The following is a 25,825-nucleotide window of genomic DNA, read 5'->3' as shown; positions in this document are numbered from 1 at the left end:
TTCAGTCGTGTCCGACTCCGTGCAACCCCAGAGACGGCAGCCCGCCAGGCTTCCCCATCCCTGGGATTCTCCAGGCAAGAACACTGGAGTGGGTTGCCATTTCCTTCTCCAATGCATGAAGGTAAAAAGTGAAAGTAAAGTTGCTCAGTCGTGTCCGATTCCTAGCGACCCCATGGACTGCAGCCCACCAGGCTCCTCCGCCCATGAGATTTTCCAGGCAAGAGCACTGGAGTGGGGTGCCATTGCCTTCTCCACATGGGACCTGAGCCCTGCCTATATGTTCTTTGCTGTCTTTGTTCAGTTGCTCATCTATGTCTGACTCTTGGCAACTCTGTTGACTGTAGCCTGCCAGGCTCCTCTGTCCATGGAATTTTTCAGGCAAGAACGACGGAGTGGGTTGCCATTTCCTTCTCCTGAGGATCATTCTGGCCCAGGGACTGAATGCACGTCTCCTATGTCTCCTGCTTTGCAGGCAGTTTCTTTATCACTGGATCACCAGGGAAGCCCCTATCTACCATAGAAGGCACCAAACTTGGCTGAGAGTTTCTAAAACCAAGATGGTTTGGGAGGATAGAGCCGGCTAACCAAATTATCCCCAGTCTATGTAACAGGGCAGGCGAGCTGCTACTTGTTTTCCTGTGGAACCAAAGATGGTGGTGTTCTGACATTGATTATTAATAGCTTACAGGTAGAAATTTCACATGTGGCACAAAGATGCCAAAGAAGAAAACAACACATCACTGTGGATGGAAAATAAACTGGAACAAAGAAGGTTTAGCAAATACTGACAAAATGTTTAGAAAGTCAGATGAACCTAGAGGAGATGCTGGTAGAAGTGGAGGGAGTGGAGTAAGTACTGAATTAAGTAGTTTAATCCTAAAATAAGTGAGTCCACATAGAATGGACTAAGACTGTATGTTTGGCCCTCAGGGAAAAGGAAAGCTCAAGACAAGGTTGAGTTGTAGAAAAAAGAATCACATTTTTATTCCTGCATATTTTAGTGATTGAGAAATATCAATTCCTACATCTCCAATTAACATCTATGTTAGAAACTAGCTTGTTAACTTTGTCTTAGAGAATTCTTTCAACCAAGAATTTACTGAAATACCACTGACTATTTTACTAAATAACATTCTGAAAGCAAAATGAGCAAGTCACCAAGGACAAATCTTGTCCTCTGGTAGATTCTGCATAAATGATTTCTGTTAGCTTCCTTTCATCAAGATTTTTGCCAATTAATTCATAAATATTAGCATTTCATTAATTGCACCAATATTAACATTGCATGTCAGTGGGGATTTTTAAGCAAATTTCTAATTACATTCAAAAAGTAAAACAAAGAAAAAGTTTTCTAATAACGTTGGTATTAGCAGGCACTAGAATTGGTTTTGTCTTGAGTACACATACATTCTAGTAAAAAAATCTATTGCTCTGAGTTTTAATGATCGATTTTATGGGTATTTTATGAATAACACATACTGAGTACCATAAATTGGATAATGAATTTCAATGCTTGGGATGAATTTAAGAAGCAATTTATGCATCTTATGAATCTCTCTTTTTTAAAAATCAACAGAAAACCAATTTCTAGGAAGTAAAATATTTTCTACATGTTTATTTAAGTACTAATCTATAATGCAAGTGAATTATAGGCATAATTCAAGTATACTTTTGTTTTAATAATTTTTTCCAAAAGAAAAAAAAATATGGTCTAATAAAGGAGGGAGATTTTTTGAGAAAACATCTTATTTTTAATTTTCATAAGTCAAACACTTTTACTATTTTAAAATTTGATGTATAATACTGAACTTTATGCTAATTTACCATAATTTAATTTGTTTTACATATAAATTGTTTTCACACTAGCAACACGCTACAGGAACTAAAATAAGAATTCATTTGTTTAATAATCCCTTTATAGAAACTCCTGAGGTCTAATGAGGCGGGAATCTGAGAAGTAGTGACTTTGGGGCTTCAATTGGCATTTTGTTTGTTTATTTTATCCCTTGTCAGACTCATTTTAATTTCCATGGGGAATCCTCATAACTTAAGGGAAATTGTGAAGATGAATAACAAACATAAAGGTAATTTGTGGATTATATCTGTGTTTGACCTAAATCCTTATTCATTCTTAAGAGTATCAAGTTACTTTTGTATCATTTTTTCCCCTTAAATTCGTGACATTTTCCTGAAATTTAAAAATCAATCAATAGAAACTAATTAGAATTTCTTTCTCTTAAGACATTTAAAGAACATAAATATCCTTCTGAAATCCCCCTCCCACATCATTTCATAGTAGCACTGGCCTTCCATTCATCTAATCTTTGAGTATTTGAGGTCTTTCTAACTTTAAATCCCTTACACATGCTATTATTTTCCTCCAGCTAATTCCTAATTTTTAAAACCTCACGAGGGAAATTCCCCTTCCTCAGAGTCTTGCCCTAACTCTTTCATTTGAATTAGATAAATCTATCCTTCTCCTTTGGAGAAGGCAATGGCACCCCACTCCAGCACTCTTGCCTGGAAAATCCCATGGACAGAGGAGCCTGGTGGGCTGCAGTCCATGGGGTCGCTGAGGGTCGGACACGACTGAGCGACTTCACTTTCACTTTTCACTATCATGCATTGGAGAAGGAAATGGCAACCCACTCCAGTGTTCTTGCCTGGATAATCCCAAGGACGGGGGAGCCTGGTGGGCTGCCGTCTCTGGGGTCGCACAGAGTCGGACACGACTGAAGCGACTTAGCAGCAGCAGCATCCTTCTCCTTGATGACATCCTGTTCTTTTTCTTCTTGGCATTTATTAAATTTGAATTTTATATTTTTTGTGTGTATTTATTCTATCTGTACCTACCTCTCAGACTAGACTAAATCCAAGAAGACAAAGACAATGCCTGATTTGGCTCATTGATTTTTTTTTTTTTTTGGTTAGGTTTGGCAAATAAGTGGAATTCAGAGAATGAACAACTGAATGAAAGAAATGGTGGCTTATAACAAGACATGACTTAATGAAATTGCATAGAATCCAATACAGCATCATTATTCCATAACCATTAATGGATAGTCACAGTGATGTTCTGAGCTCTCTAGAATAAAGTTAAATTATATTCAACATATTTTAAGAAGGCAGGAAACATACATCTAAAATAATGTTCAAAAAATTTTAAAAATAATAACAGGGAAAATGTATATACTGCGATATATATACATACAACTAACCAGTTCTATTTGCATCTCACATTACTGGGATCATTTTGCCCCATAGAATCTAAATACTGTCTCCTGAAGGAGATGCAGTTAACAGTATACAGCTCAGAAAGCTCTTCCTGAACTTTAATTTTAGTAGCAGTTTATTAGGTAGCAGCTCCAGAGAAGACTAGAAATTTACAAACAATAATTGAAACTTGTCACCTGGTCAAATACTGCAAAACCTAACACTTCTAATTTTTTCCCCATTAATTATTCCAGATTTCTTATGTAGGAGGAGGAAGAGATGCTGAAAGCGGAAACCCCATGCAGTGACTGCCTCCTTTGGAGCAGTTCTTTATGAAAAGTTGGTATCTGCCATACTGATTGACTGAGAGCAACAGAAAACCCCCCGAGGCCTTTTGGTTCAGTTGGGATTGTAATGATAGACTAGCAAGATAAAAGCCTGCCAGAACATTAGCTTCAACTGTATGACAATGCCCTCCCCAAGAAGATACTATGCCGTGTGGATGAATATAGATTGAAAGCGTGGATCCTGACAGCAGCACTGATTTCACTCAGAAAGCCCATGTGCGGAGAGGATGCTGTGTCTGCTCAGGATGAGGATTCCAGCAATGTGTGAAAAATTCGTTTTCTCAGCTGGAAATGCTCATGTGTCTAGTTGTACAAGTGGTAAATTTGGGGTCCATACTAATGCTGAAGTTTGAGAGAGAGAAAGAAAAAGAGTTGTGTGGATATCTACCCCTGTTTGGAATGAGTGGATTCTTTTTGGCCTAATACTGGGGCATGGGGAGAGGATCACACACCACTCAGAAATAAAATTTCTTTCCAGGATTCCTTGAAGTCCTACTTTCCAAATGCACCCTGATGCCATGAAGTAATTCATTTTCCTCTTCTCTATAGAACTGACACAGTTGTCATCATTTTTATTATTTCTCTGACTGATTCTCTCCTTCTGACTCCACAGAGCAGAAAATTTACCCTCCAGAGGTGCAGAGAGAATAGATTTCTGTTATTTTTTTTATTATTTCTCCAGATATTTTTTTTTCTCCTTGAGGGTGAAAAAAAGATGATGACAAACTATGATACCTTTTCATTAGAGTGGTTAATAACATTGACTTTGAAATTAGCCTGAAAACCTGTAGGATTTTTCTAACTATGAGAACTTAAGAAAGTCACTATAACTCTCTGAGCCTCATAGGGCTGTTGTATGAACCTGATGGGATGATGATAATAAAGTCAGGCACATGGAAACTCTCCATAAATGTTTTCTAATGGCATTATTATCATAAACACAGTGGAAACAGCATATTTCAGACATGCTTATTGATATGTTATTCTATGGACTTAGCCAAGAATCAAGCGAAAGTGTGACAATTCATTTGCCTCCTCCTTTTTTCTGGAGAAAAGGAGTTATGAGTGGCATTCATCTTCACCTGAAAAATCTTTCTCAAAATGGGATGCATGAATTTAAATCTTTACCTTAGAGAAATAGTAAGGAAATGTCCTTTCTGTGACATGACTTTGAAGACGTTCTGACATCTGGGATGAAATAAAATATTTTCACTAAAAATGTAACCATCATTGTACTCGGTACCTATGGGATATGTGTAATTCAGTACTAAAAATTCAATAATAATTTTTAGTCTTTATATAATATAAATCAAATCTTTTGCATTTCTCCCTCTCATCCAAGTTGAACGGCTTGCTTTTGTCACCACAAAATAGCTGAATAGCTGGGAAAAGCTGAATAAAACATAACTTTCAGTGTTTGCTGATAACTATTTTTTGATGGAATAAAAATGTGATGATATTCTGACATCATATAATAGATACAAAATTCATAGCATTTCCTCTCCAGTATGTAACATTGCTAAACTGGTTGTAAGTGGAAAAAACTGTTTGAGTTCGGCACTCTAGGATTATTTAGAATAGAAGATCATAAATGATAATCTTTCTTTTAGGGAGTTAATATATGTTATCACTATTTTTTGATTTACAATATTTCAGCATTTTATTTATTTTGGCTTCTCTGGCGGCTCAGACAGTAAAGAATCTGCTTTTAATGCAGGAGATCTGGACTTGATTCCTGGGTCAGGAAGGTCTCCTGGAGAAAGAAATAGCAACCCATTCCAGTTTTCTCACCTGGAGAATTCCATGGACAGAGGAGCCTGGTGGGATACAGTCTATGAGGATTTATTTTTCATTTTTTTCTTTTATACTACTCCTGTAATAATTCAGTCTATGACCTCCTTGCCTTATAGAATTAAAAGCTGAGAAATGTAATGCCATTTTATTTTTATGCAATATCTCCTTATTTTAGAAAAGTCACTAATATTGTTAGACAAAAATTATTTGCCCTCATCTCATCATGAACTGAAATATGAAAATTTAAAAAGAGAAAGATAATGAATTTGGTTTTGAACATATTGTATTTTACATACCTACTTAGATATCAACCATCTGGAGGCACTCGACTTGCTAAGATATAAATCTGGACCACATTAGAATGGCATGTACTAAATATGTAAGGATTATCAGCAGAGGAGACAGTTGAAATCAGGGATATAAGTTACAATACTACTTTTTCTCAAGCTTTAATGTGTATGCTGAAGCTGAAACTCCAATACTTTGGCCACCTCATGCAAAGAGTTGACTCATTGGAAAAGACTCTGATGCTGGGAGGGATTGGGAGCAGGAGGAGAAAGGGACGACAGAGGATGAGATGGCTGGATGGCATCACCAACTCGATGGACATGAGTTTGTGTGAACTCCGGGAGTTGGTGATGGACAGGGAGGCCTGGCATGCTATGATTCATAGGGTCGCAGAGTTGGACATGACTGAGTGACTGAACTGAACTGAATGTGTATTTATAGGAATCCGCCTGAGGATGTTAAAATGCAGATCTGTGATGCAGTGTGGGGCTTCTTCAAGACTGAAGAGCTCATAGAGGCTCATGCTGCTGGTTGACAGATCATACTGTGAGTGGCAAGATTTAGACCACTCAAGGGAAAAGTTAGACTGAAAAGAATAAATAACTAGGGAGATGATCCTGGATAACACATCAGAAAATAATTCAAAGAAAGGCAGTGAAAATGATTAAAATAAATGAATTAGAATAAAAAATGACCAAAGAAAAAGAACAACAACTAGGACAAATCACTTTTTAAGAAGTGATTGGTCAAACAGGGGCAAATGATGTGAAAAAGGAAGGCACAGAAGGAAGAAATGAAAAGTCTATATATTTAATAATTAAAAGATCATCAGTTATTTATAGATTGCTCATTCAAGTACTTGTCAGATATATTCATTTTGAATATTTTCTCTCAGTCTGTAACTTGCCTATTCTTTTTCTTAATGGTGACTTGACGATGGACAGGGAGGCCTGGTGTGCTGTAGTTCATGGGGTCGCAAAGAATCAGACATGACTGAGTGACTGAACTGAACTGAACTGATGTGCAGAAGGATTTTATTTTGATGAAATCTGATACACCAGTATTTTATTTTATGGATAGTGCTTTCTCTGTTCCCTCTAAGAAATTTCTGCCTATGCTGTCGAGATGTTTTCCTAAGAATAGTATGTAATTTTTATAATTTTTAATGTTCCATGCCATACTTCATTTGAATTGATTTCTGTGTATGGAATGAGGCATGGGTTTCTTACAATTACATAAATAATAGTAATATACATAATAATAAACGACTCAAAATGGGCAGAATTCTTGAACAGATAGTTCACAAATGAATAATAAAATCAAGAAGTGCTCAAGATCTTTAGTCATTAGGAAAATGCAAATTAGTATCACATGCAGATATTGTTCATACATGCTAAAATAGTTATAATTAAAAACACTGAAAACACCAAATATTGTTCATATATGCGGTTATTAGAACTTTTATTCATTTCTGGTAGGACTAAAAAATGGTGTGTCCACTTTGGAAAACTGTTTGAAGGTTTCTCATAAAGTGAAATATATATCTACCTTATGATTCAGCAATCCTCTTTCTGCGCATTTACAAAAGAGAAATGAAAACATGTTCACAAAGAGACATGTACAGGTATGCTCATAATAGTTTTACTCATAATGGCCCTGAACTAGAAACAATCCAAATACACAAAACAAAATAATTAATTAATGCAGTGCAGTATGATTATTTAATAGGAAGCACCTACTAGTTATACAGGGCTTCTCTGGTGGCTCAGATGGTAAAGAATCCACCTGCAATGTGGAAGATCTGGGTTTGATCCCTGGGTTGGGAAGATCCCCTAGAGGACGGCATGACAACCCACATCTAGTATTCTTGCCTGGAGAACTCCCTGGACAGAGGAGCCTGGTGGGCTACAGTCCATGGGGTCACAAAGAGTTGGACACGACTGAGTGACTAAACACACACTAGTTATACTACTAGTGAAATACAATGAACTTCTGTTATAGATGACAATGTTGATGAAACTCCAAAATGTTATGCAGAATCAAAGAAGCCAGATACAAAAGACTACACACTGTTCGATTTCATTTACCTTAAGTTCTACAGAAGGAAAAAATAATCTACGATGAAAGAAATCAGAATGCATTTTACATTCTGCCAGAGGCAATAACCATTCTGATTTTTTTCATCACACCTGCAAGGTGGCATGAGGGAATGATCTGGAATGAGGCAAACATAATATATCTACAAAGGTGTATGGTTTATTCAGTGTACACATTGTCAAAAATATTTAGGAGTCTGCTTTCCCAGTGAATAAAAATTATACCTCAACTTAGTGAAATAAGGTTAAAGATGAATCATTAATTATATTTGAAAGGCATGCTTCAGTAGAGGTGGAGGGCAGACCTCTATTTCAAAGACTGAAGGAATATATTGCAAAAAATGTAGTACCTTCTTTTGAGAATTTTAGCTTTAAAGAGAGATACAGAGATGCCACAGTTGTTTGAAATTGAACATAGTGACTTTGTTGTTTGATATTCATTTTAGGTTAAGGTCTGATAAACTTTTTAACCTAGGAAGAGGAATATGTAAAGAGGATGGAGAAATAAAAAGAGTTAAATCAAGAAAAAAAAAAAAAAAGCCTGATAGTAATGCTTATGAAATGAGTTCTTAGCTTCCCTTCCCCATAATATCTACATTCTGCATTATTAGAATTAAAAGTTTAATGTATATCTGCTTAAAGTCATTTGAAGAGTTTTAGGAATGCTTGTGTAAATATGGCATTTAATACAATTTAGTGTGTTTCCTTCATTTTTTAATTTGGTTAAACACTTGTTAGGGGCTAAGAAGATGAAAAAAAATTTTTTTTATCTGCTCTCAAGGAGCACAGATGTTGTGGAAGTTTACATTGAACGTGAGATAGGCTTCTTGGGCTTTCCTGGAGGCTCAGTTGGCAAAGAATCCACCTGTAATGCAGGAGACCTGGGTTTGAACCCTGGGTTGGGAAGATCCCCTGGAGAAGGGAACAGCTACCCATTTCAGTATTCTGACCTGAAGAATTCCAGGGACTGTATAGTCCATGGGGTCACAAAGAGTCAGACACACTGAGTGACTTTCACTTTCAGGCTACTTAAATAGGCTTGGAATTTTGCTCTCAAGTTCTTAAACTAGTGACCTCAACTTTGTTGCTGCTGCTAAGTCGCTTTAGTCGTGTCCGACTCTTCGTGGCCCCATAAATGGCAGGCCACCAGGCTCCCCTGTCCCTGGGATTCTCCAGGCAAGAACACTGGAGTGGGTTGCCATTTCCTTCTCCAATGCATGAAAGTGAAAAGTGACAGTGAAGTCGCTCAGTCGTGTCTGACTCTTAGCAACCCCATAGACTGCAGCCTACCAGGTCTTTGGTAGGGATTTTCCATGGGATTTTCCAGGGATGGGATTTTCCAGGCAAGAGTACTGGAGTGGGGTGCCATTGCCTTCTCCTTCAACTTCGTTAGGATTGTCTTAATAATTTTCACAGCAGAGGTTGGTTTTCCTGACCAATCTGAATTAAATAATGGTCTAGGACCTACTGTATTTTAAAATAAAATATTACCTAAAATTATATTTCAGAATTGTATGAAGGCTCTTGGGATAAAGAAATAGCTTGGGTGAGGCAAAGATAAATACACAAAATAGAAAGAGAGATAAAGAACCTCTGTATACCATGAAGCATCTTTGGTGTTGCTACATCTGAGATAAACAGTAGGAAAGCTATTTAAGTTCTATATGTAGCTCTAATCTATTTGGATGTGATACTGTTGAACCTAGGCTGTCATAGGCTACTCTGGGGCTTTCTACAATGAAGCTAATATAGCAAAAGCCATTTGCTAATATTTTTCATTGGCTCAAGCTTTAATCTATTATATGTTTTATTTCCCAGTTTTACGGTATTCTTTTATGGGGGTTGCGTGGATTCATGGTGTTCATTTCTATCTGTTATTATTTTATCTGGATTTGTAGATGTTAAATTTATTGTAGTTGACACAAACAATATCACCTTATTCATCCAAATTTACCATTTCTTAGAATGGATTAGAGGCTTTGAGCAGAATGGGGAGACTGATATATGGAAATGACATACGGGATCACACAAGAGCAAAAGAAATGAGTGTTCCCTAACTTCCATGAAAATACAAGAGGGTTCTGTCAAGGAAGGTTTTTCTTGAAAATGGGAACCTGGAATTTTTGACAGCAATTTACCACACAGTGGTTCGAGCACTGACTCTGAAGTCAGAGTGGTGTGACTCAATTTACTCTTCTGTGAAATGAAGTGTGTAACAGTTATGTGAGCAAAAATAACAGCTGTGAGAGTAAAGGAGGTAGTATAAGTAGTGTTGAGAATAGTGGGGCACTCTCAATAAAATTAGACATTATTACTGGAGTGAAAATAATTTCTCGCTTCTAGTAGTTTCTCATACCTTACATACATATACAACACACAAAACCAAACTCTGGCTTTATGGTCCAAGATATGTCCAAATTCACACAGTCATTGCTCTGGATTCATGATCTCTCGACATAGAATTCTAGCTAAACAGTGCCATTTTCTTCTTCTATAATCAACTACAAATTCATTTATCAATTGCAGGCCGGAATCCCTATGAGACTCAAGTAAACTTTCACATTTTGAAGCCCACAGCCCACTTTGTTGTCCCTGTCTGTTCTCTGAGAATGCTTTCAAACCAATCTCCTTTTCTGAAATACTAGAAAGGGACTCTTTATTAAATACCTTGGTTCCTATTTTCTTCTTTATAATGTGGCTACACTTGCTATTTCCAGGAGCTCCCCAGTTCTTTATTCAGTGCAGAGATAGGCTGCCCTGAAATCTTTAATTACTGATCATACCATCCTCTTAATCTTCATTCCTTCTTAATCTATTCACCCAAGGCTGACTTGTGTCTTCTGTCAAAGTCCCTATAGGTTAAATTGCTTTCTCAATTAACATATGTCTGTCTGTCCCTCCACCCACTGATTTAGGGGAAAAAAAACCCAACACCCTCCTATTCTGCAAAGAATGCCACTTAGAAAGGCTGTTAATCACTACATGCTTGTTCTGAATTGTATTGTTCTGCATTGTATTACGCTGCTCGATTGTAAGCTCCACAGGGCAGAGTCTTTATTTGCCTTGCCCTGACTATTGTTCAGTGCAGTGCACACTGATGACACTATAGAAAAAACAAACAATGGCTTTTTCCACGTTTTTCCATTTTAATTGTCAAATGGGGTGGTATAAAAGCCCAATTCACAGGAGACTTGAGTACACAGCCTCTGAAATTGCTAAAATAAGCTACGTGAGCTTAGAAGCCAAGTCTGTCTTTTTAAAAGAGTCATTTGCAACTCTTGTTCATTTGTCATTATTGTTCCCTCAAAATTACCTGAAAGTTAAACTTTCTATTTAAATGATTACAGGTACCCTCAACTCATTTGATTTAGCGGAGAACTTTCTGGGCACTGAACATAGTACCTGAATACACTTGGCACTGCCAAAATTGTAAAGACGAAAGGCAGTGTCTGTCACAGCCTTTTCACAAACTGACCCTATAACAGGTGCCATTTCTCGGTAAAGTTCACAGCTAGTACCACTGTCAACAGTCGACACATATGAACCAGTGGGAAGTGATTAAAAAAATAATAAAGATAAATAAATGTTAATCTCTCGCCAGAACACAGTTTACCTCATCTCGAGGAAATTCACACAAAGGCAAGCATAGTTCAGACAGTTGCCAAGTATTTTCACTGCTTCTGCCTGACATTAGCTCCTGCAGCATATCTCAGAAGGGACTGTTTCTGTGCATCTCTGGATTCAATATCTTACTAAATAGAATGTTGATTGAATGGTCAAAGCTCTAGATGGACTCTAAGAAATGGCAATATTACAGAAGACAGACGTATAAATACCATAAATATAAAAGCAGATTCCAGGAAAATTGACTTATAAATGGACACTGCACAGGTCTCAATGCAAGGCTTCCCCAAAGTCTCACATATAAATACAGACAATTTAAAAATAAACTCATAAGGATACACATCTTAGAAACTTTTATACAGCCTTAAGTGATAAGAAATGGTTTTTGATCTCTGAAGACAGAATTGTAGAGTACAAAGTTTTCCATATTTTTGTATCCTAAGAATTTCTCAGGGGACTTGTCAAAATGCAGATTCTCATGCCCAATACCATTGCTATTAACACAGGTCTTTGAAGGGAGAATTCTGGGTATCTGTATTTTTATGAGTTTTCTCAGTTGATTCTGATGATCACATAGTAAGTGCCAGAATGGTAAGATGGGAAAATGAAATTGGAAATATCAAGCACTCATCTCTTGTTTGGATCATTTGTATGCTGTCAGATACCTTCTTGGGGATCTTACATCAGTTGTTGTAGCATTCTGAACCTCTTTCTTTTCAAATAGCAAAAGAAGGGTCTAGAATGAATACTCTCTCTAAAGTACTTTTTATTTTTTTTAACTCTAACATTCATTTTATGATTCCAATTAAGAAGATGAGCTGGTTCATATTGTTTTTCTGATTCATCTTAACATATCTGAGAGATTAAGTGAGCTTGCTAAGAACAAAGCACATTGGCTTTGTTGTTTCTCTCGATACATATAACTCAAGGCTAATTTCCCCACTGCATGCCAATGTATTAACACTAATGGAGAAAAAGGTTTCCTTGAGAAATTTGAATTGTGAGGGTGTTTGGAAGGGGATAAGCAATAAGTAAAAGTGTGTGATGCAAAGACTAAATTAGATTTTAGAAGAGTCTTCTAAGGCTCTTTAAACATCTATTCATGATGGTCACAAGCCCCCCGGAGAGTCAAATAAATTACCCTAAAGATTCTTTCATAAGATAATGGAGACTAATTTGAAGAAGTAAATAGTAATTGCAATATTAAGCAGTTCAAACTACCTTGATGGCTATTTTTGGAATTCCCCATGCTGACAGTTGTTTTTTTTTTTTTTTTTTTGGTGCTAAGTCCTTTTCCCTCTTCCTTGAAAAAAGCATTTTACATAATTCGGCATTACCTATTTTATGTATGTGGCATTTTGCTTAGCATTAAAGTAGTTTATTTGGAGAAGATCTTTTCCACACTATTCTGGGGAACAGACTGCTACCCTCTTCAAGTAGCAGCAAAAGATGCAAGGAGGCTCGTTTAAATGTGGCTTCTCTTTAACAGCTTGTTGGGATGAGGAACAGAACAAGAGCATAAACATTATTAAAATAGACTACAGTGCCAAATGCGAGGAAGTGCATGCCAGAAATTCTCCAAAAGTAGCATGGAACTGACAAAGAAGGCATACTCCAGTATTTACACTCTTGCTTTACTACGACCTACCAGGGTTCATGCACCAGCCACGTGTTCTCATCTGTATGCTGTGGCTGCACCCCTTCCCTGCCCAATGGCTCTGCAGAGAAAACAACAGGTGTTTCTAGTCAAATAACCTCGTGGAACACAATCAGTAAAGACCCCAATGGGTCTAGTAACCCACAGATTTGCTTTAAGATTTTCTTCTAATAGTCTCCTTTGGTTTTCTGGCCTTTGGGAAACACACACACACGCACATTCACATAAACATACACAAGGTTGTTTGTTCAAAACCTGTCCCACTCCCCCTCCCACCACCATTGTTTAACAGAATTCAACAGTGTTCCCAACCTGACAACAAAGGCTTAAGGTAACAAAGAATAGAGCAGACACATTTTGTGGCCCTCTTAATAAGAATCCAAACATAGGGGTTTCTGATAATGCCGAGCACTTGAAATGTAACCGCCCCCGCCCTTCATAAAACACTAGCTGCTCTATGCCTGTACATGGACAGAGTTCAAATGCAGAGCTGAGACAATAGCTAAGTCCTTGGGATTCTCTTTTGAATACTGTGTACAAGAGTGTGGCGAGTAGCACGGAAGCTGTTTCTGCTAAGCATGAATTTTAATCTGTACCCTCTGGCCTCTTGGAGGTCTGAAGGTTTTGTACGGATGAGGCAGGAATTTACTCGTGCCTTGAAAAAAGATGATATTGTAGGCTGTTTTTCCCTGACAAGATATGTATGTGGTCTCTCCAAGGATATTAACCCTGCCTGACTGCTTGAGTCTTACGTTACTTGAACTGGTTTTCTGGTGGTTAATCCAATTCCAGGCATTAATTGGCAGTGGCTAAACATGACAGAGCTATTTTGGTTTTTGCTTTTTTACTATAGAATCTGGAAGACTTAAAAAAAAATTCCTCAGGTTGCAAGATAGCTCATTATGAAATCGTCACTGAGATATAGGAAATTTTGTTCTCTGAGATTTTTTTGGAATCACTGTCTCATTGTTAAGACTAAAGTCTTGGCTGTTCTAATTTTCCACATGCTTATCCATCATATCCCACTGCCAATTGTGGAAATACTGTTATATAGTGACAATACCTTAAATAGATTTTAAGATTTTATAAGTTGGATCTAGCATACTTCTGGACACATAGTTAACATATGTTGAATGAATACATATTGGTAATGGGAATAATATTAGTGATTAATATTTTTTTAATGCTTATTATGTGCCAGGTACTATGTTACATATCTTATTTGCCTTATTTCAACTAATCCTCAAAACATCCCTTTAGGTTAAACATTTTTTGTAAAAAAATAGTCAGCTTCATGGCTCTCTTTCTCACTGCTTGGAGTCTTAAGTAGTGGGATTTTAGTCCATTATATCTAAGCTGACTTATTTTCACGCAGGGCACCATGGGGATAGACTGGCTGTCCGTTAGTGCCTTCTGATTTTTGTGAAATCAAATAATTACAAAACAAAACAAAATAGCAGAATAAGTAATTTGCTCAAGATCATAATAAACCAGTAAGTAGGAAACTAGTCATGTCTTGCTACTTATTCATTACTTGCAGCATAAAGTACAATACAGATGGAAAGATAGTCATTTTTAAATATTTTGTTTTATAGTACAATATTCAGCAAAAGAGCAAGGTATACTATAATAGATAAATAATTTTTAAACACTCACATACGTACACATATGTATGTGTGTATTTGTTGTTTATTAACTACATTGTGTCCAACCCTTTTGCAACCCTATGGACTACTGCCTGACAGGCTCCTCTGTCCATGGATTTCCCAGGTAAGAATATTGGAGTGGGTTTCCATTTCCATCTCTAGTGTGTATGTGTGTACTTATATTTCTTTACTGTTACATATATTCTTATATGGAAATTAAGACCAAAGCTTTCTTCTGACTGATAAAACTTCAGGGGATTGTTTTTATTCTTTTTGCTTATTCTAGTTTACTTTTCAAATTTATACATGTTAATTGTACAATAAATATTTTAAAATATCTTCAGCAAATTAGAACCTTGAGAATGTAATTAATGCAGTTTAACCCAGGCAGGCCTTCGTGAAGGAAGACAATTGAGTTAGTCTGAAGAATCTATCAGATTTAGGCAAATGGAGAAGATGCAGAAAGGCAGCTAGAAAGAGAAGGAAACCTTTCTGGCAAAGCCAGAGGCAAGAAAAAATATAACATATTCCAAGAACAGACACAGTCCAATTTTCTACACCAAACACAGGCCAGTATATAACAGAGAATGGGCCATATAGGAGAGGTGTCTTTAGGGTGAGGATATTCAGCCTGTTCTACACTATCCCAAGAAGGCTGGATGTATGTGAAGCCACACAAAAGGTAAAGTTGAATTCATTTCAAAATTGTATGTCAGTCTTTTCAGTCAAGGCCCACTGTATACACTTTGCCCTTTGTTCAACTGTTATGTGGCACAAAGGTCCTAATAATTGAGATCTAAGCCAAGTTACACAAGGGTTTGAAAACATTCAGTTTTGACAATAAAATTCTGTTTCTTGCAAAACCGTCCTGACAGTTGAAACTTCCTAGGGTTGGGATGATAAATACATAGATGACGGCATGAAAAGGACTCAGCAGAATGTCAGACACATGAAAAGTATTCCATACATGGTAGCCACTAACACTTGTACTCATTAGTTCTGGAGAAAACCCAAGTGTATAGTCACAGACAGAAGTGATTGGCAAAGTGTTGAAAGCCATCTCATAGAAGGACATTTTCTCCATCATGTTCAATATCGTCTATATACAATGTACAATTTCTACCATTAGCTATCTTGTTGATATAAGTGGTAAAGGTTCCTACTTAGATGAAATAGGACTATTTAAGAAAATAGAAGAGAGGAATGAAACAAAATATTGACCAATAAACTGATATTACCCAGGCACTGTGCTAGGCACTTCACACACTTTTCTATATTTAGGCTTCACAAAAAACCTGTATAGTATCTGTTTTTAACCTCATTTCAAAAATAAGAAAACACAGGCTACAAAAGAGTACCTAGTTTATTAATGATTATTATTTGGATAGAACATGGGAAAAAGGAATTCAACCTGTGATTCTGAAATTCATGGTCTTTCCGTGAGAAGCCATGCTTAATTAGAAAGAAGTAAAGCACGGGTAGAGCAGCAAGGGTATAAGAAACATGAATGCTGAGCTCACTAACCATTTCCTAACTTTTGTCAGATCATTTGATTTTCTGTTTGTAGATGTATCAAATATTCAAAAAAGAGATTCAATTCTATGACTGCTACAGGCTCTTTCTTATTTGAAATTGATCAAGATTATGATCTCATTATTTTTTAAGTCTAATTACTTAAAGCAATTGACAAGGGATATTTTATAAAATAAGAACTAAGGATTACATATGCCAACAAATTTGGAAAACTCAGTGGTGGCCACAGGACTGGACAAGGTCAGTTTTCATTCCAATCCCAAAGAAAGGCAATGCCAAAGAATGCTCAAACTACTGCAGAATTGCACTCATCTCACACGCTAGTAAAGTAATGCTTAAAATTCTCCAAGCCAGGCTTCAGCAATACGTGAACTGTGAACTTTCAGATGTTCAAGCTGGTTTTAGAAAAGGCAGAGGAACCAGAGATCAAATTGCCAACATCTTCTGGAACATTGAAAAAGCAAGAGAGTTCCAGAAAAACATCTATTTCTGCTTTATTGACTATGCCAAAGCCTTTGACTGTGTGGATCACAATAAACTGTGGAAAATTCTGAAAGAGATGGGAATACCAGACCACCTGAACTGCCTCTTGAGAAACCTGTATGCAGGTCAGGAAGCAACAGTTAGAACTGGACATGGAACAACAGACTGGTTCCAAATAGGAAAAGGAGTACGTCAAAGCTGTATATTGTCACCCTGCTTATTTAACTTATATGCAGAGTACATCATGAGAAATGCTAGGCTGGAAGAAGCACAAGCTGGAATCAAGATTGCTGGGAGAAATATCAATAACCTCAGATATGCAGATGACACCACCCTTATGGCAGAAAGTGAAGAAGAACTAAAGAGCCTCTTGATGAAAGTGAAAGAGGAGAGTGAAAAAGTTGGCCTAAAGCTCAACATTCAGAAAACTAAGATCATAGCATCTGGTCCCATCACTTCATGGCAAAAAGGTGGGGAAACAGTGGAAACAGTGACTGACTTTATTTTTCTGGGCTCCAAAATCATTGCAGATGGTGATTTAGCCATGAAATTAAAAGACACTTACTCCTTGGAAGGAAAGTTATGACCAACCTAGACAGCATATTAAAAAGCAGAGGCATTACTTTGCCAACAAAGGTTTGTCTAGTCAAGGCTATGGTTTTTCCAGTGGTCATGTATGGATGTGAGAGTTAGACTATAAAGAAAGCTGAGCACCAAAGAATTGATGCTTTTGAACTGTGGTGTTGGAGAAAACTCCTGAGAGTCCCTTGGACTGCAAGGAGATCCAACCAGTCCATCCTAAAGGAGATCAGTCCTGGGTGTTCATTGGAAGGAATGATGCTAAAGCTGAAACTCCAATACTTTGGCCACCTCATGTGAAGAGTTGACTCATTGGAAAAGACTCTGATGCTGGGAGGGATTGGGGGCAGGAGGAGAAGGGGACAACAGAGGATGAGATGGCTGGATGGCATCATTGACTTGATGGACGTGAGTCTGAGTGAACCCAGGGAGTTGGTGATGGACAGGGAGGCCTGGTGTGCTGCGATTCATGGGGTCTTAAAGAGTCAGACACGACTGAGCGACTGAACTGAACTGAACTGACTAGATGGACCTTTGTTAGCAAAGTAATGTCTCTGCTTTTCAATATGCTAGAATAGGCTTAGTAAGATATAAAGCTCTATACAAACATGAGTCATATTCATAATTATTAATCTTTTACCTTGTGGGCTCATCTTTTCCAAAAATGTGCAATCACAAGAGATGACTGGTAAACCTTGTAAATCTGTGATAAATTGATTATAGAAATTGCTGCAATTCTTGGCTACTCCTATATGAAATCAGAACATAAATATACAGAAAAATGACCACTCTGGTAGGAATATAAAAGAGAGATTGGGGTCCTCTGTATACGTATTTAGAGATACTACTTTGAGTGATTAAACAAAAGAGTAGCATAAGGGAACAACTGAAATGAGACTTTCAGGCAAAGGGAAGAACATATACAAAGGCTCTGTGGCAGCAGGCATTTGGTTGACGAGGACTGGAGAAGTAGAAAATGATTAGACCAGACACTAGGCTGTATTGCTGCTGCTGCTGCTAAGTCGCTTCAGTCATGTCCGACTCTGTGCGACCCCATAGACGGCAGCCCACCAGGCTCCTCCGTCCCTGGGATTCTCCAGGCAAGAACACTGGAGTGGGTTGCCATTTCCTTCTCCAGTGTGTGAAAGTGAAAAGTGAAAGTGAAGTCGTTCAGTCGTGTCCGACTCTTAGCGACGCCATTGACTGCAGCCTACCAGGCTCCTCCATCCATGGAATTTTCCAGGCAAGAGTACTGGAGTGGGGGGCCATTGCCTTCTCTGAGGCTGTTAGGGAATTTTTTGTTTTTGTTTTTGTTTTCACCAAGAGGAATGAGAAATCATGAAATGGTGATAAGTTGAGGAATGACATGACCATATTGGTATTTTTAAATACTACCCTGGATCTTTTCCCTTTTATTGGGTTGGCCAAGAAGTTCACTCAAATTTTTCCATAAGATGTTACAGAAAAATCCAAATGAACTTTTGGCCAACCCAATAGATATCTCAGGCCCTCCCAACCTGATATTTTACTGTTTTTATTATTTTTGAATTATAAGGTTAAAAACACAATTGTTTTTAAGCTCTTAACAACTCTGCTTATTTTGTGTTTCTTAACTTTTACTTGAACTGTGAAATTTGCTAAATACTAACCCCTTTTTCATCAGGGAGAGAGTCTTGTCACCTCTGCATTGTAACAAGTAAAGGTTGAATCTAACAGATTCCTGAAACCCTCATTTAAGGAAGTCCCTCATTTAAAATTAAACTGCACTCACATAAATATTAATATACATGTATCTGATTCTTGCACACATTATTAGAGTGTATTTACTAATCGCAAATGTTTATATTTAAAACATATTCTGGACTACTTAGCAAATTATCACATAAAATTATTTTTGAGAATTACTGCAGAAGCATTTGCTCTTATTCAATACTGAAATTAGAATGATAAAACATGGGCACTTCTATCCACTAGTATTACTTGACATTAATTAAGACAATATCACAACAAATAGAACTATAGAAATCCCCAAGGAAATTCAGATTGGTAACAGAATGCTATAGTACAACCAAGAACGTGTTTGACTATATAAGCCCTTAGTCTAGATAAGTAAGAAATCGTTTGTTACATTATTTTTACCCAGATTCTACTGTATGAACTTTACATCCTTTTAAAAAATGGGTATTTTTTAATGGGTTTAATTTGGGTATTCTGGCAATATTGTTTGCAGCTGTTTGACACCGCCCCACCTAAAATCACAAATTCGACACTCCCACATCATCTCGGTGTTTCTCCACTGACACTTCTGAAACACATGATTGCTATTGTCAGCTACATTTACCACCCACTGCAGAGGTTTGCTGAAACTGATTAGCTAGTGAAGGGATATATGTTTTAGAAGCTTTGAGATAGAGCAAACTATACGTGTAATTCACCATATGATGTTTAGTTTGTATTCCAGTTTAACAGAGGACAGAAAAGGCAAAAGATAGAGACAAGCAAGTAATAAGGAGAGAGCTTCACAGACATAAACTCATTTTCAGCCCACTGTGCCAGCTGTGACCTCTGTTCCCACTTTGGCAGGCATGCACTAGGGGAAGAGTAACCAGACTCAGTACTGTTGCAATTCTTTGTTGTGGGTGGCTGTCTTGTGCACCGCAGGATATTAGGACACTCCCCAGTCTAACCATTACATCCTCCCTTCAATTGTACCAAGCAGTATGTTCTTCAGGCACCTTCAAATGTCCTCTGGGAAGCCAGACAGCTCTTAGGTGAGAGCCACTGCTCCAGGCTGTACAAGTTCAGAGCTATGATAACATGCTTACTTCTTCTTTCTTCCTGAAGTTGATTATCTAGTTGCGCTGTTGTTCCTTAGCAAATAAGCTCTCGAGGAGCTCTGACCTACTAGCCCTGATACCCTCCTGACTCTTATTCTGCCCTGCACACAAATTGGCTTATTTAATAAGAATTCTAGTAATAACAGCCTTAAGAAAATTAATAATAGCTACTACTATAAAATATTTATAATGTGCCAGACCTTGTTTCTAAGCAAATTATAAACATATATCTTATTGAGTCTTTATAAAAACCTCATGAGGCTAGGTAATATTATCTTAATTTATAGCTGAGTGAATTGGCATTTAGAAAGGTTAAGCAATGCTCTCAGGAAAAAAAAAAAATCCAAAATTCTGACATTCCTTTCAAGGCCCTTTAGGATTTGGGCATAATTTCCCCTTTCAGCCCACCTTCCAAGATGTAGATCTCCTAGGTTTTGCCTCAATTTCTCAAACAAATAGGCCAGTCTGGAAGAGTCCACATATGCTGGCTCCTGCTCTGGCATATTTGCTTCTCTGAATTTCCCCCTCCCAAATGGGCCCATTCATTCTTTGGTCAACCTGGACATCTGTTCTCTTAGACCTCCTTCATTCAATCCACATGATTAGGATTTTCCTTTGGAGGTTCACTGTACTTACTACTTAAGTGCCTTCTCTGTTTCTTACACTTGTCTGTGATCTCTCTTAAGTAATTCACTTTGCTTAATCCACTGCTGTTTCAGTTCAGTTCAGTTGCTCATTTGTGTCTGACTGTTTGCGACACCATGGACTGTAGCACACCAGTCCTCCCTGTCCATCACCAACTCTCGGAGTTTACTCAACCTCATGTCCCTCAAGTTGGTGATGCCATCCAACCATCTCACCCTTTGTCATCCCCTTCTCCTCCCACCTTCAATCTTTCCCAGAATCAAAGTCTTTTCTAATGAGTCAGTTCTTTGCATCAGGTGGCCAAAGTATTGGAGTTTCAGCTTCAGCATCAGTCCTTCCAATGAATATTCAGGACTGATTTCCTTTAGGATGGGCTGGTTGGATCTCCTTGCAGTCCACTGCTGTTTACCCAGTGCCTATAACAGTGCTGGGCTCAAAGTTGTTATTGTTGTTTAGTCGCTAAGTTTTGCCTGATTCTTTGTGACCCTTCAGACTACAGCCGGCCAAGCTCCTCTGTCCATGGGATTGCCCAGACAAGAATACTGGAGTGGGTTGCCATTTCCTTCTCCAGGGGATCTTCCCAACCTAGGGATAGAGGGTGCATCTCCTGCATTGCAGACAGATTCTTTACCACTGAGCCACCTGGGAAGCCTTGGGCTCAAAGCTACCAATGTGTAAATGTTACCGGTGCTGTTCAATGCTTTTGAACTGTGGTACTGGAGAAGACTCTTGAGAGTCCCTTGGACAGCAAAGAGATCAAACCAGTCAATCCTAAAAGAAATCAACCCTGAATATTCATTGGAAGGACTGATGCTGAGGCTGAAGCTCCAGTATTTTGGCCACCTGATGTAAAGAGCCAACCCTTGGGAAAAGACCCTAATGCTGGGAAAGATTGAGGGCAGGAAGAGAATGGGGGTGACAGAGAATGAGATAGTTGGATGGCATCACCAACTCAATGGACATGCATTTGAGCAAATTCTGAGAGATAGTAGAGGACAGGGAAGGCTGGCGTGCTGCAGTCCATGGGGTCATAAAGAGTCAGACACAACTTAGAGACTGAACAACAAATGTTACTGAGGACAGAATGAATGAATATCCCCAAAACCATTTAGTCCAGAAGTTGTGGAACAGGGATATTAACTAAAGTCTCTCTGATTTTGATGGCAGTTTCCAAATTCTTGGGCTTATTAGAGCACACTTGTTTGAAAAGATTTCCTATCCTGCTGGCTTCATTTTAGCCCTTTCCACCTACCAACCACACCCTTGTATAAAGCAAACTCGAGATACTTAGGTATCATGTGATCTGATTTCAGAAATAGAAATGACTAATACTATTATTTGTGATTTCATAGAACACACACCTAGAGATAGCAAGTGGACTATTAAATTTTTTAAAAAATCAAAATTAAATGACTTCAATAAAAATCACAACCAAGAATAAGCCATGAAAAAAAAAACAAAAACCCTGTACTAGATATATCAGTTCACATGGCAATGAGTTTAATACTGTGGTGGAATTTCAAATACCACGTATCACCTTCTGTAACTGTTAACAAATGGAGTTCCTCCATGTGTGAAAATTTCAGCATAATAAAATCTGTGCCTCCCAATATATTTCAATAGTAGCAAGTGATTATGGTTAAGATTCTTCTAATCAGTCTTCAGATTTCACTGAATTTCACTATGATTGGATGACCTCCTCAAATCTCATAACAGGTAGTGGCACAATTCTCTGCAAATGACCAAATGGATATGTTTACAATATCTAAAGTACCTTGCAAACTATGTTTAAGTATGCATAGGTTAACAGCTGTTAGTTTAGTGCACTGTATATAGGATGAGATATTCAAGTGAGAAGGAATATTTGACCTATTAGAAAAGTATATTAAAGACAGTTACTTTGTAAACAGCATTATGGAGCTAGATGCCAAATGTCAACATTACAAATATACGAATAACTGCACTTTCTTATCTTTCCTACTACTGGTGGTTTTGTGATTAGTCTACTAGGCAATGGCAATATTATGAGGCTATTAATATGAAGTCATGATTTTACTCTATGTGGGGAAAAAGTAAACCTCTCAGCTGGTAACTAAAACTTAAATTCTGAACCCAACTTAACAAACGTATAAATGAATTTTAAAAAAGAAAGAGACAAAGATAAACTGACCTCCTTCTCCACAAACAACAACAAAATCTGTGGAAGGTTTGATCCAATAACCTTAATCCTAGGGAATCTGAAGTTGTAAATAATAAAGTGGCTATGAAAATAACTATAATTATTTCACAGTAACAACAATGACATGCATCTCTATAAGTAGATTATATATTGTCCTATATAAAGTTTTTTGTACTGTTCTTCCAAATTACTTGTGTTGCTGGCCACTGCTTGGATCTTCTTTGGAAGAAAAGTTGGTATATCATATAATTTTCTGCTTCAGTATATATATGCATCAGATCAGTTCAGCTTGGTCACTCAGTCATGTCTGACTCATTGCGACGCCATGAACTGCAGCACACCAGGCCTCCCTGTCCATCACCAACTCCCGGAGTCCACCCAAACCCATGTCCATCGAGTCGGTAATGCCATCCCACCATCTCATCCTCTGTTGTCCCCTTCTCCTCCTTCCCTAAATATTTCCCAGCATCAGGGCCTTTTCCAATGAGTCAGATCTTCACATCAGGTGGCCAAAGTATTGGAGTTTCAGCCTCAGCATCAGTCTTTCCAAGAAACACCCAGGATTGATCTCCTTTAGGATGGACTGGTTGGATGTCCTTGCAGTCCAAGGGACTCTGAAGAGTCTTCTCCAACACCACAGTTCAAAAGCATCAATTCTTCAGTGCTCAGCTTTCTTTATAGTCCAACTCTGACATCCATACATGACCACTGGAAAAACCATAGCCTTGACTAGAGGGACCTTTGTTGGCAAAGTAATGTCTCTACTTTTTAATATGCTGTCTAGTTTTGTCATCAGAGAAGGCAATGGCAGTCCACTCTAGTACTCTTGCCTGGAAAATCCCATGGACGAAGGAACCTGGTGGGCTGCAGTCCATGGGGTCGCTAAGAGTCGGACACGGCTGAGCGACTTCACTTTCACTTTTCACTTTCATGCATTGGAGAAGGAAATGGCAACCCACTCCAGTGTTCTTGCCTGGAGAATCCCAGGGACGGGGGAGCCTGGTGGGCTGCCGTCTATGGGGTGGCACAGAGTCGAATATGACTGAAGCAACTTAGCAGCAGCAGCAGGTGTGTCATAACTTTCCTTCCAAGGAGTAAGCGTCTTTTAATTTCATGGCTGCAGTCACCATCTGCAGTGATTTTGCAGTCCAGAAAAATAAAGTCAGCTACTGTTTCCCCATCTATTTGCCATGAAGTAATAGGACCGAATGCCATGATCTTAGTTTTCTGAATGTTGAGTTTTAAGCCAACATTTTCACTCTCTTTGTCTTTCATCAAGAGGCTCTTTAGTTCTTCACTTTCTGTCATAAGGGTGATGTCATCTGCATATCTGAGGTGATTGATATTTCTCCCAACAATCTTGATTCCAGCTTGTGCTTCCTCCAGCCCAGCATTTCTCATGATATACTCTGCATATTAGTTAAATAAGCAGGGTGATAATATACAGCCTTGAGGTACTCCTTTTCCTATTTGGAACCAGTCCGTTGTTCCATGTCCAGTTCTAACTGTTACTTCCTGACCTGCATACAGGTTTCTCAAGAGGCAGGTCAGGTGGTCTGGTATTCCCATCTCTTGAAGAATTTTCCACAGTTTATCGTGATCCACACAGTCAAAGGCTTTGGCATAGTCAATAAAGCAAAAATAGATGTTTCCTGGAACTCTCCTGCTTTTTTGATGATCCAGCAGATGTTGGCAATTTGATCTCTGGTTCCTCTGCCTTTTCTAAAACCAGCTTAAACATCTGTAAGTTCACGGTTCATGTATTGCTGAAGCCTGGCTTGGAGAATTTGAGCATTACTTTACTAGCGTGTGAGATGAGTGTAATTGTGTTGTAGTTTCCGTGACTTCACTTTCACTTTTCACTTTCATGCATGGGAGAAGGAAATGGCAACCCACTCCAGTGTTCTTGCCTGGAGAATCCCAGGGACAGCCTGGTGGGCTGCCGTCTATGGGGTCGCACAGTCAGACACGACTGAAGCGACTTAGCAGCAGCAGCTGAGCATTCTTTGGCACTCCTTTCTTTGGAATTGGAATAAGCTGTCTAGGTAGGTCATAACTTTTCTTCCAAGGAACAAGCATCTTTTAATTTCATGGCTGCAGTCACCATCTGCTGTGATTTTCTGAGCCCCCCAAAATAAAGTCTGTCACTGTTTCTACTGTTTCCCCATCTATTTGCCATGAAGTAATGGGACCAAATGCCATGATCTTCGTTTTCTGAATGTTGATGATTAGAAAAAAGGAAATCAGGAATAGGTCTTAATTGAAGACTTCGTATGTGACAATCACAATGGCATCATTTTAAAAAAATATATAATGCATCATGTAATCATTACTTAAGTTCCATAAGATAGGAATTATTATTATCATGATTTTGTTTTCCTGGAAATTCAGTATCATTTAACATACCCGTGAATATCAACTAGATATGGAAGAAATTAAATCTTAAATCTATGTTTTATTTTGAGGTCTATGTACTCTTTGTATATTTTGGATAATATAACATTTATTAAATATTAGGTGCTTTGTTAAATTTCATAGCTCTGCACAGCTCACAGTTTAAAAGAGGATGTAAATTAATAACCACATAATTACAATAGGCAAAAAAATATAATAGAAGGGTACCCGATAATACAGATGTACTAAGAAAAATGTCTTATTTTATCAAAATGTTCAGTTTGTTACCTTAAAATAGAATTTGTTACTATTTTTAAATATAGAGAAATAACACTAAGAAATTTAAATGACCCATGATAGCATCAACCAGATATTGATGACTTTAGAAATTAGCAGAACTATCAAGAGGCATACAACACAATGTGAAAACCCCTAGACTGTCTTCCCCAAACCCTGTTAATACAGAGAGCTTCCTCTGTGTGTACACATACAAACTTACAGGTGGCCTGA

General features: G+C 37.9%; 1 long non-coding RNA gene and 1 other non-coding gene across 2 annotated transcripts in view; one reads left to right on the top strand and one right to left on the bottom strand.

The window, feature by feature from the left end:
- Positions 1-25,825, bottom strand: part of LOC139184220 (uncharacterized) — a 1,143,978-nt gene that overhangs the window by 754,500 nt on the left and 363,653 nt on the right. The gene's annotated exons all lie outside the window — the stretch shown is intronic.
- LOC139184297 (small nucleolar RNA SNORA79) lies at positions 14,312-14,457 on the top strand. The gene has a single exon (XR_011567886.1). It is a non-coding gene; the product is annotated as a small nucleolar RNA SNORA79 (small nucleolar RNA).

Source organism: Bos indicus, chromosome 7 (genome assembly GCF_029378745.1).
Source record: "Bos indicus isolate NIAB-ARS_2022 breed Sahiwal x Tharparkar chromosome 7, NIAB-ARS_B.indTharparkar_mat_pri_1.0, whole genome shotgun sequence".
NCBI classification, from domain to species: domain Eukaryota; kingdom Metazoa; phylum Chordata; class Mammalia; order Artiodactyla; family Bovidae; genus Bos; species Bos indicus.
Note: the sequence above shows the minus strand (reverse complement) of the source record. Positions and strands in the feature narration are given on the sequence as shown.